Here is a 12,155-nt window from a genome sequence, read left to right as displayed (position 1 = left end):
TCTGGGACAATGAGGTGGACACGTAGATGTTAAGCTTCAGGGAAAGAGCAGGTTCAAACGCAAGCTGTGCCATTCCCCACCCAAACAGAGGCTTCTCTGGGCTCCGACGTGAGCAGCAGAGAGATGCTGGCAATGGATAGTCCCCTGGGCCATTTGCACAGCTCCCCAGGACTCTGTTAAGGGCCCAGGAATTCCATGGTGTCCCGCCCAGAATTGTGAGATTGGCCACGCAGTCCAGAATTGTTGGACTTGGCCATGATTTACTGATCCCCAGATGTCCAGAAAAGAAGAAGACTGGCTGAGCAGCTCACTGTCACTTTGTCATTGCAATGGCTACTTCCCTAGTACCAATAAACTTCAGCCCTCATTCTCATCTTTGTGCCCATACAGTCAACACTTCCCCCACAGCAGCTCCCACCTGTTCCCTGGATTCTGGGAGTCTCCTACTGTTTTACTACCTGAGCCCACTCACTCATTCAAGAAACATTTACTGAGTGCCTGGTATGTGCCAGGCACTGTTCTGAGTGTACAGGATGAAGTGGTAAATAAAGCAAAGTCCCTGCCCCCCTGGAGCTTACATCCTGCCGGGGGGTGGGGGAGACAGACAATAAACATGTCAACCAATAAGGAAGGCGCTTACAGATGGTGTATCAGTCGTGATTGAGTTAGGAAAACAAAAGGTGTTTCTACATGCTACTATCTTTGTGACACAGAAAAAAGTCTGGAAGATCTCTCACTTGGCCATCCTTTGAATCCCTTCCCAAATCACATCCAAGAGGTCCCTCAGTCTTAACAGTTCCAACCCCTTGGCTGAAAGTCCACCAGTGCGTTGTGGTCTAGCATGGCCCTGGGATGGCTGTGTTCCAGGGAGAAAGCCAGCTGAATAATGCAGTGAGGTAGATTTTGGGTAGGGAATGAAATACTCTCAGACTTTTCTATTGGTTGCAGCTTGTGTTTATGGTCCTACTGAGCACAAAGCAACTGCAAGCATTATCTCCTCTGGGACACACCCACTTTCTCACAGCAACGCGAGAAGCTCTGCACAAAGGCATGATACACCTGCCCTCTAGGAACTGGCTACCTGACTGAGTCAGCTGTTTACGGTATATATTAAATGCACACATTAAATTAAAAAGTTAAATACTTCTATTATATATGAACAAAAGGGTAAGTGCAGTCAATCAGAGAGAGAGGAGAGGGTGTGGTGGGAATTACAGAGTAGGTTGATAGCCATGTTAAAGGGAGGGCTGAGAACCAGGAGAATCCTGGCAGCATGGAGCTAGAGGCAGCCTATAATTATTTTTTCTATAATTATCATCTGACAATTATGAAAAATGGCTTAAGGAAAACATCATGGAGGGGAGCATCTTACAGAGACAATGACCTCTGAAACACTTAAGCTACCGCACTTCCAGACTCTTTCACAAATCCTAATTTTTTTTTTTTGGCTGCCGCACAGCATGCAGGATCTTAGTTCCCCGACAAGGGATCGAACCCCTGCCCCCTGCAGTGGAAGCTCAGAGTCCTAACCCCTGGACAACCAGGGAATTCCTACAAATCCTGATTTTAACATCATATTCATTTACTCTTTTCCTCAACAAATATTCACTGAGTTTCTACTAGGGGCCAGGCCCTGAGTTAGGCACCGAGGACATAAGAAGGACCAAGACTCGCCCTCATGGAGCTCAAGTCTAAGCATATCAAGAATGAAAAATAAACAGGAGGTTACAATACAGAGTGGTGAGAACCACCATGAGGGTGAGTACGGGGTGTTGTGGGAGCGTGAGGAGGGGCAGTTAGTCTAGTCTTACGATTGTGGATCAAGGAAGACTTCCTGGAGGGAGTGGCATTTAAGCTGAAAGCTAAAAGCCCAGGAGTTAGCCAAAGAGACTCAGCGGTGTTGAAGGGTTGGGGGTGGAGTAAAGCAGTCAGGAACTGCATGTCACTGAGATAGCTAGAGATCAGAGCAGGATGGAGCAAGTTGCAGGAAAAAAATGTGGCAAGAGCCAGGGGGTGAAGAGCTTCAGGTGGCAGTCTAAGGAATTTGGACCATGATCATCTTCAGGCATCTGTTTCCTCTAAATCTTGATTCATAGTCATTGCCTGCGATGTCAATGCTTAAAGTTGATCCTATTTTGCAGAGCTGAGCAGACTTCATGTGATTTGAGAAGTACTTAAAGGACAAATAGTTCTCCATCCTCATCTGTCACAGGACCTTGCAATTTCCATCAGAGTCACTCTGATGGCCTTGGAGTTAAGGCCTTCCTTAAGGCCTTCCTTGAATGTCAAGGTTGTCTTTCATCTATTCATTTAACATAGGAGTACCTATGTGTAGAATATTCTAGGCCCAGGGGATAGAGCAGTAAACAAGGCAAACAAGGTCCTCCCCCATTCATTCTCAACTCCTAACCCCCAACCCCTGCCAGTGGAATTCAGCACTGGCAGACCTCAGAGATATTGCAGGTTTGGTTCAAGACCACTGCAATAAAGCAAATATCACAATAAAGCAAGTCACACGAATTTTTGGGTTTCCCAATGCATATAAAAGTTATGTTTACACCATACAGTAGTCTATTAAGTGTGCAATAGCACTGTGTCTAAAGATACAATGTACAGTCCTTAATTAATACTTTATTACTAAAAAATGCTAACTATTATCTGACAACACAGAGTTGCCACAAACCTTCAATTTGTAAAAAATACAATGTTTACAAAATGCAGTAAGTAAAGTGCAATAAAACGAGGTGGGTCTGTACAAAAGTCTAGCTGCAGGCACAAAGGAGCCTTGTACAGACTTGTAGATGCTGGAAATCATGAATTCCGTATGTGCTTCCACATGTTTCAACCTCGCAACACCTATGAGATCAGTATTGTTATTATCCCCATTCTGTAGAAGGAAAAACTAAGTGTCAGAGAAAGTTACGTGATTTGCTTAAGGCCTCAAAGCTTGAAAGTGACAGAGCCAGACTCAAACCTAGGTCTTCTAATTCCAAATCCAGGGTCTTTTTTTTTTTTTTCCCCAGCACCACTTTCTTGCTGTAGGTATTGACATTAATAACATCATCTATCTTCTATCAATCACCTTCCCCTGTACCTGCCAGTCATATGACCTACATTACATTAACTCACTCTCATAACAGTCTTGCAAGATAGATATTATAACTCCCATTTTATAGAGGAAAAACCTGAGGCACAAAAGTGTAATGGACATTCATTGATTGTTCTCGCCTTTCCTTTGGTGACAGCATCCCAGCTTCTTCTGGAGGAATCCCTTTGTTCCTCATAGTAGCTCTGGTGGGTCTGTCAGCCAAGGCTCCCTGCCTTCCTCTAGCCAAGAGGTGGGCATGTGACTTACACTGGACCAGACGCTTCTCCTAGGACTTTGGCTGCAGAGGGAAGTGAGCCAGAGAAGGCAGAGACTTGGAGCTGATCCATTCTGGCAACAGAGCCCCAGAAAGAGACCATCCAGCAGCTCCTGCTTCCTAGACCTCCTGAGCTGCCCTGGATTCCACCCTTCTCCTGGTTCTGAGCTTGGTCCTCCTTTTTCTATCAGTTCTAGGAGTTCCCTCAATTACTTGCATTCAAAAGACTTTATCTGGTTCAGAGAGATTAGATAACTTGTTTAAGATCACACAGCAAAGTCATTGCGACTCCAAATTCCCACTATACCATGCTGTCCAGTGCTCCTAGAAGTCTGCCCTTTGGTCCTAGGGGTGTCCTTGTTAGTGCCAGAAACGAACCTGAAGTTCAAGGAAGTGGCAGAAACCCTCATTCACCCCAACCCTGTAGATAACAAAAGAGGCTGAGGCTGGCAGTGTGGAAAGGGCAGGCAGCAGCAAGAGCTAGACTTTGTTTCCCAGGCCCTGCTCCTCCTTTGGTCTCTGGCATGATGCTTCAAGGCCCATTGCCCAGCATTTCTCGCTCACCATCTGCCCACTGACTAGCAGGGAAACAAACAATGTGCAGCAAGTACTGCCTCTCTACCTGCCCATAAGACCCAACTTTTCAGTGTCTGGAAAGCACCTGGTGCCAGCTTTGGGCCTGCTGCTTTTTCAGAAGTACAGACAAAAAGAATTTGATTGCAAAGTGCTCCCAGCTTGCCTCAGACCCATAGGATGGGACCTGGCTTCAGACTGTACACGAGCACAGAGCTTCCTAAGGGGAGGCAGGCCAATTGCTGGGGATAGCAAGGGGGTTCAGTAAATGCTTGAGCTGGGACAATATAGGAATCTGTGGGAATGTGAGAAAGAGCTCTGTCACTCTTCACCAAGTTGGAGGGAGAAGGGTCAAGATTAGAAACAGAGGGGGAACGAAAGGCTGATTTTAGAAACATATTTTTTACATCCATTGTACTTGGGGATTTTCTAGTTACCTTTTGGTACTGATTTCTAGCCTAGTTCCAACGCGACTAGATTACTCTATCTGATTTTAATCCTTTGCAATTTGTTGAGACCTGTGCTGTGGACCAGAGTGTGGTCCATTTCGACAGATGTTTCATGTGCTCTTGAGTGTGTGTTCTGCAGTTTTGTAATGCATGTTTTTTTTGTTTGTTCTATAAATTATTAAGAGAAGTGTATTAAAATCTCCCATTATGGGACTTCCATGGTGGCGCAGTGGTTAAGAATGTGCCTGCCAATGCAGGGGACACGGTTCAAGCCCTGGTCCAGGAAGATCCCACATGCCACGGAGCAACTAAGCCTGCGAGACACAACTACTGAGCCGCGTGCTACAACTACTGAAGACTGCGTGCCTAGAGCCCGTGCTCCGCAACAAGAGAAACCACCGCAGTGAGAAGCCTGCACACCACAACGAAGAGTAGCCCCCGTTTGCCACAACTAGAGAAAGCCCAGCAACAAAGACCCAACACAGCCAAAAATAAATAAATAAATAAAATAAAATAAAATAAAATAAAATCTCCCATTATGGGACTTCCCTGGTGGTGCAGTGGTTAAGAATCCGCCTGCCAATGCAGGGGACAGGGGTTCGAGTCCTAGTCCAAGATGATCCCACATGCTGCGAAGCAGCTAAGCCTGTGCGCCACAACTACCGAGCCTGCGCTCTAGAGCCCTCGAGCCACAACTACGGAGCCCACTCACCACAACTACTGAAGCCCGTGTGCCCAGAGCCCATGCTCCATAACAAGAGAAGCCACAGCGATGAGAAGCCCGAGCACCGCAGAGTAGCCCCTGTTCGCTGCAACTAGAGAAAGCCCGCGCACAGCAACTAAGACCCAAAACAGCCAAAAATTAAAAAAAAAAAAAATCTCATTATGACTGTAGATTTATCTATTTCTCCTTTTAATTCCGTCTGTGAGGGGGGTATATTTTTAGGAGAGGGGCTATTTAGAGGTGGGCAGGGGGTAGAGAACCACAGTAACTGTGGGGCACCCAGAGACTTAGGCCTCGAGGAGCGAGAGGAGGCGGAGACTGTTGGAAACAGGAGACAGAAGGAGCTTTGTGGAGAAGGCTGCCTGCCGGGAACTGACCTTTGGTGATGCTACAGGGAGGGAATCAGAAGAACTGATACTCCAACCTTGCTTTTCTCCATCCTCTGATTTTATGTTTGTGCCCCTTGTTAGGCAAAGGACATAACGGGGGTCAGAGGGCAGGGAGCCTTTGTGTATCATCCACACTGGTCCATCAGCCAGCTTTGGGGCACAAGGCAAGGTGGAGAGGGGTGCAGAGTATATACAAATGGAAACTGTCCAGCATAGGAAGTAACTAATCCAACCTCCTGATTTTAAAGGTACTGAGCCTCAGAGGCGGAATACTGGCCCAGAAAACCGTGGGTGAGGAGCATAGCTTGGCCTGGGTACCAGTTCACACTCCTCTACTCTCCATGTTACCTTCTTAAAAGTGTGACTCAAACCTTAAAAAATAGTTGGTCTTCATGTTAGCTGGAAATGGCCTATCTCTCATTTATGGATGGTATATTCTACAGCCACTCCTCCATGGTACAGTCTGCATTCTCCAGGAACTACTTCTTAAATGCCTGCTTAGTTTATTACTGTGTTACACATTTGGCAAGGGAGTCAAGCTTCCCACAGTTTAAAGGGGCTATAATTCAGAACCAAAAAACTTACAGCAGGCATAGGTATGCAAACACAATGAACCTGCAGAGTATGTCTGAAGTTCTGCAGTAAAGCCCAGCTGCTCACACACTTTGGTGTCCAGCTGGGGCACAATAAGGATAAAGAAAGTTCCTGCATCCAGCACCCCAGCTCAGCCCCTGACCTTCAGTGAGCTGACAGACAGACCACTCTCCCATCCTACTTAAATCCAGAAATAGCTGTGCATTGACTCACAAGTTGTTCAGGCCTGGAAAAAATCCTGCAGGAAATGTTAAAAGTCATATGGTCTTACAAGCCCTTTTAAACTGGACTGCAGAACACTTTGGCTAAGAAAAGAGTGACTCATTAAGACCCGTGTTGTAGGCATTAACTGAGTTACAAATACAGAATGACAGACCAGGAATTATGTTAATTGACTTTCAGTTTCCTTATATATTTTTAAACTTTACCCCTTTTATGGAATGAGGTGAGCTATCCAATTCTTTGGGTAATAGGCTTCTATCAAGAAAAACATTAAAAGACTATCAATGATTAATCTCACCCAGACATTAGCATTATCATTCTATAATTCAAAACTAAAAAAAAACAAAACAACAAACTAGGGAATCCTTGTTCAGCTTTCTAATTTTTCATTTGTTCATTAAACCCATCAGTCCATAAATGTTTCTTGAGCCCCTGTGTTTGCTGCCGTGGGCATAACAAAAGATAACAAGGAAAGTTTGTTTGCCTGGAAATATAAGCCTTCGTTTGTTGGAATATATTCTCTCATATATACAATTCTAGATTAGCCGGTTTCTCCTTCAGCATTTTTGAAGATCATTTCATTTATCTCCTGGCTTATATTGTTTTCATTGAGATATCATCTATTTATCTTATTTTACTACTTTGAAAGTAATATGTTTTTCTCTGGTTACTTAAAAAAGTTTTTTTTTAAATCCTGACTAGAGGGACTTCCTTGGTGGTCCAGTGGTTAAGACTCTGTGCTCCCAATGCAGGGGGCCCAGGTTTGATCCCTGGTCAGGGAACTAGATCCCGCATGCCGCAACGAAGATCCCATATGCGGCAATGAAGATCCCATGTGCTGCAACTAAGACCACATTCAGCCAAAAAAAAAGTCCTGACTAGAGTTCTGAGCACATCTTGAATTCGTGGTTTTAGTTTTGGAACATTCTTGGCATTATCTCTTCAAAAATTTCTTCTGCCCAATTCTCTTTCTCTCTCTTCTCCTCTGGGACTGCCGTTTCAGAGAGACTTTTTCCTCCATGCTTAATTTGACTCTCTTCTATTGATTTGTTCTCCAGCTCACCAATCTTCTCTTCTGCTGGGATTAATCTGCTTTTAAACTCATTTATGATGTTTTTAATTTTAGTTACTGTATTTGTCAATACTAGAATCTCCATTAGATTATTTACTACATATTTCAATCATCTGCCAAAATTCTGCAGATTATCATTTATTTTCTTGAATATAATAAACATATTTTCTAAAGTCTGTGATGAATAACTCTAATACCTGGATCTCCCATGGGCCTATTTCTATTGTCTATATTTTCTCTTGGTTCTCAGTCATTTGGTCTTTTTTTCTGTTATGGTTGGTAATTTCTCATTGAATGCTAGATATTGTATATAAAAATCATAGAGATTAAGTCAGGTTCTGGATACTGTTAATATCCTCCAGAGAAATTTCCTTCTAGTAGGCACTTAAGGTAGGACACCATAACCCAGGCTGATTTAAATAAGGTTTCAGCAGACAACCAAAGCAAAAATAGACAAATGGGACTACATCAAACTTTGAAACTACGGTTCATCAAAGGACACAATCAACAGAGGGAAAAGGCAACCTATGGTTTACGAGAAAATATTTACAAGTCATAAACCTGATAAGGGGCTAATATCCAGAATATATAAAGAACTCCTATAACTTAACAACAAGAATTAAATAACCCAATTTAAAAATGTCCAAAGGATTTGAATAGACATTTCTTCAAAGTTGATATACAAATGGCCAATAAGCATATAAAAAGTTGCTCCATATCACTAACTATGAGAAAAATGCAAATCCAAACTGCATTGAAGGGGCCGGAGCAGCCTGTGGCAGTAGCACCTAGGGGCTGCCATTTTACCAGGGTGTCTGTCTGCTGGACGGTAGAGAATGTGCTGAAAGCTGAGGTTCTGCGAAGATTATAAGGACGTGCTATGGGATAAAAAGGTGTGTAGAAGTCTTTGTACCTCCTTTCATGGGAGAATATTTTCCCCCAGAGTTCAGCTACAGGAGTTCTGAGGAGGTGGAGACAAGATGGTGGAATAGAAGGACTTGAGCTCACCTCCTCTCATGAAAACAGCAAAATCACAACTAACTGTTGAACAACAATTGACAGAAAAGACTGGAACCTACCAAAGAAATATGCTACATCCAAAGACAAAAAAGAAACCACAATGAGATGGTAGGAAGGGCACATTCGCAATACAATCAAATCCCATACCTGCCTGGTGGGTGACCCACAAACTGGAAAATAATTATATTGCAGGTGTGCTCCCACAGGAGTGAGAGTTCTGAGCCCCATGTCAGGCTCCCCAGCCTGGGGGTCTGATATCAGGGGGAGAAGCCCCCAAAGCATTTGGCTTTGAAGGCTAGCAGGGCTTGATTGCAGGAACTCCACAGGACTGGGGGAAACAGAAACTCCACTCTTGGAGGGTGCACACGAGGTCTCATGTGCACCAGGACCCAGGGAAAAAGCAGTGACTTCGTAGGAGCCTGGGCCAGAACTACCTGCTTGTCTTGGAGAGTCTCCCTGGGAGGTGGGGGTGGCTGTGGCTCACTGTGGGGACGAGGACACTGGTGGTGGAGGTACCGGGGAGTACCCATTGGCGTGAGCTCTCCTGGAGGCTGTCATTTTGACACCAAGACCTGGCCCCACCCAACAGCCTGTAGGCTCCAGTGCTAGGATGCCTCAGGTCAAACAACCAACAGGGTGGGAATACAGCCCCACCCATCAGCAGACAGGCTAATTAAAGTCTTCCTGAGCCCCTAGCCCCCTCTAAATGCATCCCTTGACACAGCCCTGCCCACCAGAGGGACCAGACCCAGCTCCACCCACCAGTGGGCAGGCACCAGTCCCTCCCACCAGAAGGGCTGCAAAAGCCTCTAGAACAGCCTCACCTACCAGGGGGAAGACACCAGAAGCAAAGAGGAACTACAACCCTGCAGCCTGTGGAACGGAGACCACAAACACAGAAAGTTAGATAACATGAAATGGCAGAGAAATATGTTTTATCTTGCTCCCTCACCTGAAGGTAAGGGAGCAAGATAAAACCCCAGAAGAACAACTAAGTGAAGTGGAGACAGGCAATCTACCCAAAAAGGTATTCAGAGTAATGATAGTAAAGATATCCAAGATCTCAGAAAAATAATGGAGACACAGACCAAGAAGATATAAGAAATGTTTAACAAAGAGGAGATACAAAGAACAAACAGAGTTCAAGAATGCAATAATTGAAATGAAAAATACACTAGGGACTTCCCTCGTGGTCCAGTGGGTAAGACTCCACACACCCAATGCAGGGAGCCCGGGTTCGATTCCTGGTCGGGGAACTAGATCCCGCATGTATGCTTCAACTAAGAGTCCGCATGCCGCAACTAAGAGTCGCATGCCGCAACTAAGAAGTCCACATGCTGCAACTAAGAAGTCCACATGCTGCAACTAAAAGACCCTGCACATGGTAGCAAAGATCCTGCGTGCCTCAACTAAGACCCAGCACAGCCAAAATAAATAAATAATAATTTTTTTTAAAGAAAGAAAAATGCACTAGAAGGAATCAACAGCAGAATAAATGAGACAATAGCCAAGACATGGAAGTAACATGAATGTCCATCAACAGATGAATGGATAAAGAAGATGTGGTACATCTATACAATGGAATACTACTCAGCCATAAAAAAGAACAAAATAATGTCATTTGCAGCAATATGGATGGACCTAGAGATTATCATACTAAGTGAAGTAAGTCAGTCAGAAAGACAAATATCATATGATATCACTTATATGTGGAATCTTAAAAAAACAATACAAATGAACTTACTTACAAAACAGTAATGGACTCACAGACATAGAAAACAAACTTACGGTTACCGAAGAGGAAAGGTGGAGAGTAGGGATAAATTAGGAGTTTGGGATTAACATAAACACACTATTATATATAAAACAGATAATCAACAAGGACCTATTATATAGCACAGGGAACTCCACTCAATATTCTATAATAACCTATATGGGAAAAGATTCTGAAAAATAGATATATTTGTATGTATAACTGAATCACTTTGCTGTATACCTGAAACTAACACAACATTGTAAATCAACTACACTCCAATATAAAATAAAAATTTAAAAAAAAGAAATTCCTTAGTTCTACATACTGTTAAATGTCTTTTAAAAAAAATTGCATCTAGAGTGGATGTGAAATACATGTGATCTCTGAAAAAAAAAATGATTGCTTCATTGTGAGATAAATGTAATTACTCTTCAGTAATCATGTGAAATAATGAAAATTCAGTACTGTGCTATAAATACTGATAATTTTCCAATCATTTTTAATTTAATAAGGAATTATTTCAGGGCCTTTGAGTATATAACATGTCTTTCTAAAAATTAAAACTATCTTCTAATTTATGTAGCTACCTATTCTTAGGACTTCAATATTTACTTCCCAAATATGATTCAGTATGTTTTTGAGTGAGATGGGAGGGATTATTTTTAATCCCTTTACTGTTGAGGATTCAAAAAGAATTTTTCCTTAAAACAGCTTAAATAGTTTTGCTTTTTAAAAACTTACATACAAATTAATTACAACGAAATATAAAATTTCAGAGAAAAACGGTAAAAGCCATCTAAACATTTTCACAGACAACTTTCTCAATATACAGGCACAGAGATATATGCATAAAATTTTATATAAATAGGCTCATATAATATGTGCAACCTTTAAGATGTTTTAGTACTTTTTTTTTTTTTTTTTTTTGCTGTACGGGGGCCTCTCACTGTTGTGGCCTCTCCCGTTGCGGAGCACAGGCTCCGGACGCGCAGGCTCAGCGGCCATGGCTCACAGGCCCAGCCGCTCCGTGGCATGTGGGATCTTCCCGGACTGGGGCACGAACCCGTGTCCCCTGCATCGGCAGGTGGACTCTCAACCACTGCGCCACCAGGGAAGCCCTGTTTTAGTACTTTTATCTTTAAAATGAAATAATGTATTTTATATACATGCACATCTATGTATACACACACATCTATGTATACACACACATAGGTGTTGCTGAGTTTTAGTATTTCATTGACTTGGAGGCATAATGTTATCTGTGGGCAGATTAAAAGCTGATAGTGCTTATATGTATATTATAGGTTTTAATAAGTTTTTTATTCGGTGCATACTATGTATTAAGATTGGTGAATTGGGAAATGTTAAAGCAAGTATTAAGATCCTAGTATCTAATACAGCTTAGCAATACAGTAGAAGTTTTCTCATCCATTTATTCATTTATTCAATAATATGAGTTGAATTATTTGAGACTATATATTAAACTTACATTGTGGGTTGAACTGTGATAGGCAATTAGGAATATAAAAGTAGAATGATTTGGATTTGTTGACAGTTGGGAACTGTTGGATGTACCTGATTAGAAAAGTGGCATCTTGAAATATATTAGGAAAGTTAATCTGGCAGTTCCATGTCATTTGAGTCAAATAAAAAGAGACAGTATAGCCTAGTGATAATAGCATGGACCTTAGAATTAGAGGGACTAGGGTTCAAATTCCAACTGTGTCCAATAGAGAGACCAGAAATAAACCCACACACCTATGGTCAATTAATCTTCAACAAGGGAGGCAAGGATATACAATGGAGAAAAGACAGTCTTCAGCAAGTGGTATTGGGATAACGGGACAGCCACACGTAAATCAAAGAAGTTAGAACACTCCCTCACACCATATACAAAAAGGAACTCAAAATGGCTTAAAGACTTAAACATAAGTGGATGGACATAGAGTCCGTCATACAGAGTGAAGTAAGTCAGAAAGAGAAAAACAAGTATC

This window comes from Stenella coeruleoalba (assembly GCF_951394435.1).
Source record: "Stenella coeruleoalba genome assembly, chromosome: 2".
NCBI classification, from domain to species: Eukaryota; Metazoa; Chordata; class Mammalia; order Artiodactyla; family Delphinidae; genus Stenella; species Stenella coeruleoalba.
Note: the sequence above shows the minus strand (reverse complement) of the source record.